Here is an 11765-nt window from a genome sequence, read left to right as displayed (position 1 = left end):
GCCCTTGTAGAAAGTCCATTCAAAAAGTCTTCAAATACAATGTCTTTAAATAGAAGAAGAATTGAATATATTTAGTCCTAGGTATTTTGCAAATAATTTATTAGAAACGAGCAAGTAATTATTAGAGGCTTCTGTTAATTTTTTTTGCTGCTAGCATTGGCTAAGCTCATCAGTGGGTGTCTGAGTCCTGCAAATTATCACTGAGGCTGCTCAGTCTGCAGTCTGGGGGCAGCAGCAGCAGACAAAATCCCTGCTCCTGTTTTCCACCTTCTGCTGTGTGGCTGAGCTGCTTTTTGCTGCTGCAGAGTGAAATGGATCCAGGAAGATGTGGAACTGTTTGGTTGGGTCTTATTCTGCCCTGGGAGTTTTCATCTGAACCTGTACCCAGCTCCCTTTCATCACAGAGTTGTGGCAAATATTAATGCCACGCCTGGATGTATTGCCTAGAGGGGAAGGGCAGACAAGTGGGTGGAAGATTTCTGTTGGTTTGAATATTGCAACTTCAGAGTGCCTAAGGCCAGAGGGATGTACACAAGTTTCCTGGATCCTAGAGGCTCTGTCTTACAGTCTGATCAGTTCTCTGTCCTCTTTTCTTAAAAGTTTGTAAGTAATTGCTTGGGTCTCTGTAATAGCAAGGATGCCATCTCCCTGCACTGAGCAGAATCAAGGCTTGCACCATTGGGCACAGGCTCCAATCATGTCTTTGGACAAAGCTAAAGCATATAGTTGTGGTCAGAGATGTGCACAAAATCCAGCACCATTATTTACACTATAAATTCTCAGTTCCCTTTGTGTTATTTCTGACATTCACAACATATTTTTCTGGCTCCCCTTGTAAAACAGAAAAATAACAGGGCACTTATAGGGAACTTCATGAGTGGCATAGAGTTTCATTGAAGTATTCTTTTCTTGCCTTTATTTTAAACCTAAAACCAAGCAGACAACATTTCTGTGACACAGTAAGGGAGCTGGTATGAGAGAATTCATTTTCACTGGTATGAGACAGTGAATTCTCAGCTCCATCATCCTGAGGCATTTTGTTCTCTGTGAAAACTGTTTTTATAATTCACCCCTGTCCATTCATTGACTTTTATATTGTTGTAGGGCCCGATCCTGTAGAGAGGGATGGGGGAGAAGGATTAGTTTATGAACAGACTCAGATTTGAGTTTGGAGTGGGAATTAGGAATCTAATCAGACATGCATTTATAGCTGTTGGATGGAGTCTCTTCCCATTATCCCTCTGACCTTCTCTATCTCTTCATAAATTGACACAGTGAGGAAATCCTTCTGCTTTACACATTTGTTATACATGCCTGCAAAAATATCTGTTTTTTTCCTCTGAAGATTTGCATTGACAGGGAAGAAAGCCACCTCACAGCTGAAACAATATGTATTTTAAACATTTTCTCTTCCTGTGCATCCCAGTTAACAGCCCATCAAAAGTACAGCTGAATAATCTCTTGTAGAAAGAATAATTCCTTTCCTTTTCCACTTCCCAGCTGATTCTTAATGTTTTACCTCAGGCACACCTCTCCTCAGTCTCAGACAATGTTCCTGTAATTCATGAATACTTTTAGCCTGTGCCTGCAGCACAAGTTCTGCAGAGCTTCTCTTCCCTCCAGAAATGTTCAGAAACATTTGATGGTATGATATAGGGAAGGTGGTGTGATTCCTGCCTGCAGAGGCAAAGATAGCAGTCATGGGAACCCCTACACAAGGCAATGAAAAGCAGGCTGGGATGGAAGGATGGGATTGACAGGGAGATTATGAGAAACAAACTTGCATCTTGAGAGTTGTTCATTTTACACTTAATTCTTCTCCTAATGTTCATGTCATGCCTTATTTTTGCCATAGCCATGCTTGAAAACAGAGGCATAAATAAAATAGCCAGGAACCTTCTCTGTGTTAAGACTGGACACAGGAGCCCCAAGACCTTTCTTCTGTCCTTTCCACAAGGTCTGTGGTCCTGGAAGGGAATGGAACGACATCTGAAAAGCAGAGTTAAGGTCATTCAGTTATGTGGCCCTGGTTTTCCATGCTGTGCCATAACCCCCCAGGGACAAGCAGGGCACATCAGGCTTGTAGGCTGTATTCCTGTTAAATTACTGAAGAGTGTACCGGAGTTTGCAGGGTTTGCTTATGGCTATACTTTTGAAAGGATTTCATCAGAAGGCTGGCTAAGAATAGAATAGCAAAGAATGATAACAAAGGTTTGTGGCTCGGCTCTCTGTCCGAGACAGCTGGGCTGAGATTGGCCATTAATTACAAGCATCCAACATGGGCCAATCACAGATGCACCTGTTGCATTCCACAGCAGCAGATAATCAATGTTTGCATTTTGTTCCTGAGGCCTCCCAGCTTTTCAGGAGGAAAAATCCTAAGGAAAGGATTTTCCAAAAAAGATGTCTGTGACAGGTTGGTGTTTGGGAGCACCTCCACAAGTTCTCTGAAGAGTTTTGCCACGTGCTGGCAGAACAGAACAGAGCTTGGCAGTCTCACAGGCAAGGAGAAGAATCAGCAGCTTTCCCTTGCAATGAGAAAACAGGGAACATTGACTTGTGTGGCAATTTGAGGTGGATGATTAAATTTGGCCTCTTAGGCCCTCAGCTGAAAATTCAATTTAGGTGAATAATTTTCTTTTCATACACTGCTTAAAAATCTTTTGTTCTGCCACCACTAATATTCCTGATGCTGATGGTCTTTTTACTTTCACAGAGTGCAGAAATGCCCAGTCTGCTCTGCATTTCTGTTGGCTCTGGGCTATGAAAGCAAAAAGAAAAGAAGACTGTTTTTGGTTTAAGGTTGTTTACATCCTTTGGTTTAAGGATGAAAACTTGGAGAAGATTGCTTTTGGTTTTATGTGTTCTACCCTGAGATAGACTGACTGTCTACCCCGTTGTCTTGGTTTGAGACAAGTTAGGAGAAGTGTCCTGAATGGAACATCCCCTCTAAAGAAGGTTTCAGCACTCCCTCCCTCCACCACTGCTACAATAGGAATTTCTTGGAGGAAAGTGAAAAATACTGTTTATTTTAACACACAGAGTGCACACAGGCATGGGAAAAAGAATGAACAATGTTAGATATGAAAATCTTGCTGCAGAGAAAGCTGGTGGGTTTTTGAGTCCTGCTGGATGCAGTCCCAGGAAAACTTGTTGCCTCAGCTAACAAAAAAGCAGCAAGCTAAAAGCAAAGATGTACTCCCTCTCTGTGCTGCACAGCACAGCTGAGAGAACACAGAGGAGGATGTGTGTTTGAACACAGACTGCAGAAAGAATTCCACTGGCTTCCCCCCACTCTCAGACCCAGCTTAAAGTTACAGAACACATTGCTGGGCATAAAGTAGATGACAGGGGATTCAATATCATCATAAAGTCACCCCAAAACATCCATAAAGTCACCCATTGCTGTTACACTGTGTGCAAAGAATAGTCAAGTCAAAGGGACTATAACTTTTCTGCTGAATTAAGTTTTTTTCAGATATTGCAGTTAAAGATGCCCAGGTGTTGGACATGTTTTTCCTGGGAAAAGCAAACAAACCAGAAAAAAAACCAATCTGTCATCAGCTTGGTATTGGAACAATCTAGACAAATAGTAGGACTATAGGATAAAACATTCTGTAAGCATGTGTGGGGGGATAGGAAAGATGAAGATGAAAAAGGGGAAGAAGTAGAGGAGTATTCTATTCTGTGATATGTTCACTGGGATTTGCTTATGCTAAGGAGTCCAAATATCAATGTGAGAGCAAATGTTTCTGAAATGAGGCAAAACTGAGTGCTGATGGAGGCAGCTGAGTGCATTAGAGATAGTTTTGCCATGTGACATATGCTTTCCTTACTGCTTGATGGTTCTGCACAGACTAATAATACGTATGGTTGATACCCAGAGGATAATTGCAACTTTAATGGGAAGTGCTATTGTGCATATTATTTACAGTGCTGTCCTGCTTCCACAAGGATCACCACACTGCTGCCTTAACTCATGTTAAACGAGTCATTAGTGGAGAGTACACAGATTTGCTGCACCAGATCTTACCTTTTAAAGGAGTCTAATTTGTCAAAGAAACATAGGGATTCACTTAAGAAGGCTCCACTGTTGCATGCACAACTTATTTTCCTCAGGTAATGAATGCAGGCACTCAAAAAGTGCTTTTGCTTGACAGACTCCAAGAAGAGTGTTCACATCATTAAGGGATCCAGAAGAGCAGCAAAAGCTTCTGAAGAAAAGAATATATAAAGGGCACTTTGGAGTGCAAATCTCAAAGAGCAGCACTATGAAGTGAGCTCCTGATTGCTACAGATACACTGCTGGATGGTTTTAATGAAGTGAGAGCACAGCTGAGCTTGGGTTTAACAGATAAAGCAGATTTAGGTATAGGATTAGAAAAATAAGAGAAAGATAGATGTGTACACTGTAAAGGATAGACCTTTGCCCTTAGCAAAGCTTTCTTGTTCTGAAACCAAGTGGATGGTATTTCCAACATCATCTCAAAAGAAGGCAAGGGCTGTGCAATATCCTTAGGCTGACCAAGGGTTGGGATGAGGCAATCTGTGTTTCCTTGCTGAAGTAATGTTTATTGCCTATAAATAGGAATATTTGAAAAGCATATTTATGGAGTAAACAAAGGTGTAATTTCAACAGACATAGGTATAATGCAGATTTAATTCTGCCTGCAATAACCTCTCTAAAGAAACTGCAGATCTGATTATAACATGCAGTCTGCTACTGGAGGAAAAGCCCTGCAGCAACACTTTACACATGCTCCATGTGCTGGGTGCTGCATCCTTGGCTAATGACTACCAATACCTGCAGCAAGTCAGCCACAGAAGGAATGAGAAGCTGCAGACTCTATTACTACATCTCTAATGAAAGATGAAAACACTTAATTTCCCTCTTCCATGTTTTGATCTCAGCCTGAAAGAAGAAGATGCACAAGTGAATAAAATGAACTGTGGGTTACAGTGAGCAGGACAGATTATAATAATGCACTGCATTAGATTCTACTGGTGGTGATTGCATTTACTCTGATCAGAGTATTTGTGACTACTTTCTATGGAATGTGAGCTAACTGTAAATAGAAATACAGATTGTAAGATTTGTAGGTGGTGGTCAGCCAGCCTTTTTCTGTGTAAAGTTGGAAAAAATTGTCAGGGGAAAGCGATGATTATTGTGTTGCTTTAGTGCATAAGCACCTAACAGAAATTAACAAAGATGTGGCCATATATACTGGCAATCCAGTCTTCCTTCCCAGGGAAATAATGAAGGCATTGTTGTATGAATAAATAATTAAACACCATTGAGCCAAAGCAATACAATGATGTGAGTGTACACTAGAGCTGAAAATGCAAGTCTGACTTGCTCAATCCTAGCAACACAGATTTCAGCCACTGTCAGTCTATGTTATGGCTATTCCTATGGTAAAATAGGAATACCTTTCCAACAACCCTGGTCTACCTCCCCTTTGGTGCTGTTACTGTGCTTTTTCCACATCAATGTGTGGGGCTCATGACCAGCCCTGATGCTGTTGAATGACTGTGGAGGCAGCTCCTCACATCCTCTCACAAAGACATCATATAATTTACAACATTTGGATAGAATGAGGAGATCCTGTAATCAAATTTTCTAAGATTCCCTTAGTTATATTTAGGACTTTCAGTTCTGACTGAAAGGTTCAGTTGCTGTACTGAGAATGATGAGATAATAGGGATGGGTATGCTGCTTTTGATTTGGCAGATTACTTGGTTAGTTGAAAGTAACAAGAGAAATTGTGCCAGAAGATGCCCACCTTGAAGCTGAAGGCACAAGAATGTATCTGCATTTGCTGCAGTAGGTCAGGGTATGATTTCTACATGTACTTTTCTCCTAGCTGCCATTTTACCATTTCTTCCCTAATTTTTGCCAGTTTTTCACAATAGCTAGTTGATTTATGTTACTTTTTCCTTTCTCTCCCCCCTTCCCCCAATATGCACAAATAAACTATAAAAATTTCTTCATTTTCTTTTGGTGCCTGATTCCACCCAGCTCAGATGGTAACCAAACCTGGCTTTTTGGCTTATCAGGACTGCAAGGAAACTGAGGAGCTTAGAAACTGAAGGTGGGGGAAGCCAGAATCAATTTGGGTTACTTATTATTTCCTGATTGAAGTTCTAAAAGAGTCCTAAAGAGATGAACAAGCCAAGAACCCACCAGATTAGACAAATATACTCATGTGCAGCACTTCATATATGTCATTATCTGCTTGAGTAGAAAACTACCAAGTGTCCTTACAGCAGAAGAACATCTGTCTGGGGTTACAGGTGAGACATTAATTTTCTCTGAGATTATTTCTAAAATAAATGGGTTTTGATTAATTTAGTAGGTAAGCAATATTTTGGAATTTGTATTCAGCAGTTGTCTGCATTGTTACTGCTAAAGAGCTGGGAGCACAGCACAAATGTTTGCCTCTCTGCCAATGAATATGTGTTGCTGCTCAGGAATGATGGATGTGGTAGTTCCTGTCTCTCTGCAATTCCAATCTTGAGATTGTCATGAAAAGACCTGATGAGTGCCCTGCCTTATTCTCATTACTATTTGTGTCATCAGAATGAATCTGTTTCACACTGCCATCTGCTCTTGTTGCAATCTTTGTCACAGGCTCCAGAACAAAAGAGAAGAGCAAAAGGAAGAAAAGGCCTGCTTTCATGTGGGGATTTTGCTGAGAGCATGCAAATGTGGCATTAACTTTAATTAATTAACTTAGTTACTGAAGTCAGAGATGTGGCTAAGGTGGTGTACTGCAACTGTGAATGCTGTGATTTTCCTGACTGCTGGGGATCCTGTGGGGATATCACTCACTCAAGGGAAGTCCAAAACAATGCTATGTTTGGATTTGTAAGCAATGTTTGGTTTAACAAATAAATAGAATAAAGTCTGTGATCTCTGTGTGTAGGAGATGACCTTGCAGGTACAGGAGGGAATACACGTCCTCTGAGTGCTTTCAGCGTGTCTCCCTCAACCCAGTTCAATTGCCTTGTGTGGAATCAGTGATGAGAATTTAAATTTATCCATAAAAGAACTCAGGGTGAAACTGAGGGCAGAAAAGGAAGGAGATGGGAAGTATGTGCTTGGAAATGGAAGGAAAACCTTGGCAGAACATCCTCTGCAGGAACAGTACTGCGTTTGGACCGCTCTGAAGGAAACCTCACCATATCGCTTGGCTAACACATTTGGGAAGCAGCTGGTGCCAATCTTAAGGATGGACTGAGACACTGAAGCCAGATAAGACAGTATATGGAGGATAATCCTTTTTACTATTTATGCTGGCCAGCAGCAGAGTTTGATTGAGGTAGTGGTGTTTTTAACTCCCTTTGTATACTTTTTCTCCTTCAAGAAATATTGAAGTCTGAAGTCTAAAACTGGAATAACTTCCTGGTAATGGGATTGTTATAGGTAACTATTGAACTGCTTGCAGGGAGTATAATGGTTCCTCAGCCCAGGTGGTCAATAGAGAAGTGTTAATTACTACACATGGTCTGCCTTAGAGATGCAGTGCCAAGGCACATCAACTCCCTCAGCATAAAGTTCAAGTCAGAGAATACACATGATTGGGAATGTGGTATTTACAGCTTTTGTTAGAAGGCAAAATGAGCTGGGGCTGCTTGGTTACTTTTCATGTGGAGCTTTAAAGAATTTTGTCTGAAAAGATCAAGAAGTAAGAGAGAAGGTGCTAAAGGAGGAGAAACGTATCAGTGAGCTCTGTGATGCCAGCTTCCTTTTGACAGCCGTTCCCTTTGCACAGCACCTGGTGGCCTGTGGGGATTAGTAAAATGGAGGTAAGATTGGAATCCTGGTTCCTTCCCTCAGAAAACCTCAGAACCCCATCCTTGTGCCTGGCCATGATCTAGGGGAGCCTCCTGCCATGGAACTTGCACATGGAGCCTGGGGACAGCCCTGGCTTCAGGGAGAGCGAATTGGGTTTTATTTTCTAACCTGCTACAGGTCAGGTCTGAAGCAATTTTTTTCTCCACCTTACAAATGGTAAAGAGAGGTAATGAGAGGCAGAGCCTGTGTCCAATCCTCCCCTTGAGTTCACACCTCTCTGCCCCTCATGGGGCAGATCCATCAAAACTGCCTGAGCGTGAGGGCAAGTGCATTAAAGATTATGAGGTATTGAGGTGTGACCATGAGGGGGATGAGTAAATACTGATGACATTCATTGCTTCTTATGCCTATACAGACAGGATAAGGCCAAGAAAAGTAACAGGCACCTCTGGACTTATTACCATGGTTACGTGCTCTGTCTCCACTGAAATCACCTGAGTTACAGCTACCATGCAAGTAACAGGGAGTACTGATGCTGTTCATAATAATGAGAAAAAACATGCCCTATCAAAAAAAAAAACATATGTGAACTGCATGCAGAAAAGCTGCAGGAGAGGCATCTTCTGTAGTGATGCTTGCTTTAGTGACCTTAAATGCTGAAGATTAAATCCAAATATGCCTTTGAGTTTTGAAATCGCAGGTCATTACTTTGCTGCACTTTGGGATGTATTATTTCTTCTGTCTTGCACAGGCTGTGTAAGATGTCTTCTCTGTATTTTCCCTGATGACTAGTCTTATTTCCCCCCCTGATTTAATAAACCAAACTGTCTTTTTACTATGACAAAACCAGTCCTGGAGAAAATGGATAAAGTATGCTTCTATGTTGCTTCATTTTTGCAAGCCTTGTCATATCAGTAAAGCAGACAGGTGGCTGGAATAGCAGACTAGCAGAGGTACTTGGAAAGTACTTCCTGAAAGCAGGAAGCAGAAGACATCTGTCTGAGTGTCTTGAGCTGCCAAACTCCTACACCCATCCCTAGGGAATACAATCCTGCTATCACTGTTAATATAAAACTCTTTAGTCTGGCATTTAATTTGCCTACACCTGGAAAGCTATATTTAAACTAATAATCCTAATTTTTTGACTGTGTGAAGTAAGTGGATTTTAGGATTCTCATGCACTTGCCTGAGTGGATGATGGATGCAGAAGGAATTTATGTTAACAAACTCAAAGAATCCATAGTACTTGTTGCTCCTTGAAAGGAGCTTCTGTGCATTTACAGAAAAAAAAATCTTATGAAAAACAAAATAACTGTAGGGGCCTGTTTCAGGGGTTGTGACTAAGATCCAGGCACCCTGAGCTGCATGAAGAGGGAATGAAAAACGTTACAGACTTCTTAAGTTTGGAGAAATGAAAAAGGCCATGTCTTTTTCTTAACAAAACCTTGACTGGTTCTTTTGTTTTTATCCTTTGTTTTAGGCTCTCTTGGATCCTCTCTCGGACCCTCTCTCTTGTGGACCTGCTTCAAAGTTTGAGAAATGAAGTTGGCTCCTTCTGGAAAAAGTTTGGCCATGCTTTTCTGTGTGCCAAAAGCCCTGTCATACAAACTCTTGCCCCAGAATAGTAGGTTATGAGGTCTTTCTGCTTTTTTTCTCCTGTCTAATCTGAAAAGCTTTGCAGTGCTAATTAGGGTACTGTAAGGATTAGGAAATGGCATTTTGTAAGTAAGTTGTTTGATGCCTGGAAAAGTGATCGGTGAAGCCATCACAAACTGTTCTCTCTCTGCCAAGCCACTGCAGCATTTATCTTTTTTCCAGCTGCCCTGGCTCTGAAGATCAAATGCATCCCATTCCACTTATGCACTGGTGCTCAAGTCTTGATATTGGAAAGAAAGCAGCTCCTTATTGTGCTCTCTGTTAGCAGTTTCTCCTTTTTGCATTTTTATATAGGCTTCTAGGAAATTTCCTAAACATTTAAGATTGCTTACTTTGTTAGTCCATTAGTAGCCCTTCCCTATTTATCTCCTTCCTCTTCAAGAGAGACCACAGAAAAGCTGCAGCGGTGCCTGCTTGATTTTTGTTTGTATGTTTATTTTCTTGACCTTGTCCTCAAGTTAATTGTAATTGGTGTGATGGGACTTTGCTGGGATTAAATGGTCAGGAGGTCTTGGAGTCATGTATTTAGCCTGGTGGGGAAAGCGAGTTCTGAATATGCAAAAAACTGTGTTCCAAGTAAATTAGACACCACTACCTGACCTGTGCTCATTATACAGTAAAAACATGACCTATCATCATTACAGCACTTTCTGGTCCTTTCTTTTCAGCCACAGGGTTTTAATGAGTCTATTTTGCTATATAATTTATTATCCTTAGGGCTTCTCAAAAAGAATCCATTTTGTTGAAACAGGGTCATGGCACCTGAAGCTGCTTTATGCTATTGCTCTCCTCATTGGTCAATAAATTTTGAACTCTTGGCCATCCAGCAACTGGCAAGAGAAGTCTCCTTTTAAACTGTAAGCTAAAATAATAGGTCAAGCTCTCCAGAATCCACACTTTGGAGGACATACGGAAGAAAATTATTTTTAAATGGAGATATTTACGTATTATTTCACATTTTGTAGCTAATAGACTTTTCTTCTTTACCCTTTGCTTGCTTCATGGAATTGCCAGCCAGATTAAAGAAGAGAGACATAACTAAAAGGAGAAATGAAATATAAAATAAATCATGTCATCATGAAAAGCAGAATATATAGATATCTGTGCAGGTACATTTAGAGAACTCCAGTAGGATTTTTAAGGCCGACCTGAGTAAAATATGATTTAAAATTTGATGTGAGTTACAGTAGCTAGAAAAATAGTTGAGTAGAACTGTCACTTTTATGAATCCAAGTTGGAGAAGGGGCCCTTTCCATTGGTGTGGCAATCATACAGGATAGGGAGAGGGAGCAGAAGATACTGAAGCACAGAATAAAAGTAATTTTTGGGGAGCAGATAATAAAATTTTTTTGACCTCAGGCTTTAAATTTCATTTAAAATCCCTGCTGTAACTGAGGTTGCAGCAGATGTGTGGTAGCAGTGGGTAACTCCACTCTGCAGGAACCTCCAGTCCTGACACACTCCAGCAGCCCATGGGTTTCTCCAGGCATCTGCTTTGATACAGACACCTGCCTTTATAAAGCAGATGGATTGAAGGATTAACACCTGCCATGAATGTCCAGGCTGTTATTGTTTGTGAAATGCTCTCTATACTCTGGGTTACCTTTAAAAGTTTATTCAAAATTTTAATCATTAAGCCAAAGCCAAACACAGCCTCTATATCCTTACAGTATACAATTATTTTCTTTTTACAACATGTTATCACAACACACAGACTTATTAATTGATCCAGTGCCCATTTTTTGTTACATAAAGACAAGGAATATAGAAACACAGTATTCCCACACACCCCTATGTAGTCAGGGCTTTATTTTATGAATAAAGACATGCAAGTATATGAACAGACATTAAAGAATACTTGGGTATTCAAAATAATTAATTGACCAAACATCTTATGTATCTGGAGTAGGAAGAACATCTCTGAACAGAGCAACAAAAGTAATAATGAACTACATCAGTTAAATCAAGTATCATAAAAAAGGTCATTAACTACTTTAATAAAGAAGGCATACTATATGTTTTTAAATATTTTTTGTGGACAACTGGAGCTATAGGTACATAGAGAACTGTGGCATTTTTTCGTGAAGAATATTAAATGGCTTCTGGGTGGAAAGGCATCTTTCTCTTAAATAAAAGGAAATATTACAATGTACATTAGCTGGCATATGCACAATAAGCATCAGGAGCAGCTGCAAGCAACTATTGTAAGCAGCACAAAATGAGGCAGCAGAAGAGGCCAGCTGTTCATACACCTCTTCAAAGCACTGAGGACTTGACTTCTCAGCAGTAATGGTGCAACAAGTATATTTTT

This window comes from Melospiza melodia, chromosome 5 (assembly GCF_035770615.1).
Source record: "Melospiza melodia melodia isolate bMelMel2 chromosome 5, bMelMel2.pri, whole genome shotgun sequence".
NCBI classification, from domain to species: Eukaryota; Metazoa; Chordata; class Aves; order Passeriformes; family Passerellidae; genus Melospiza; species Melospiza melodia.
The sequence above is the reverse complement of the archived record's forward strand: the minus strand, read 5'-3'. Positions refer to the sequence as shown.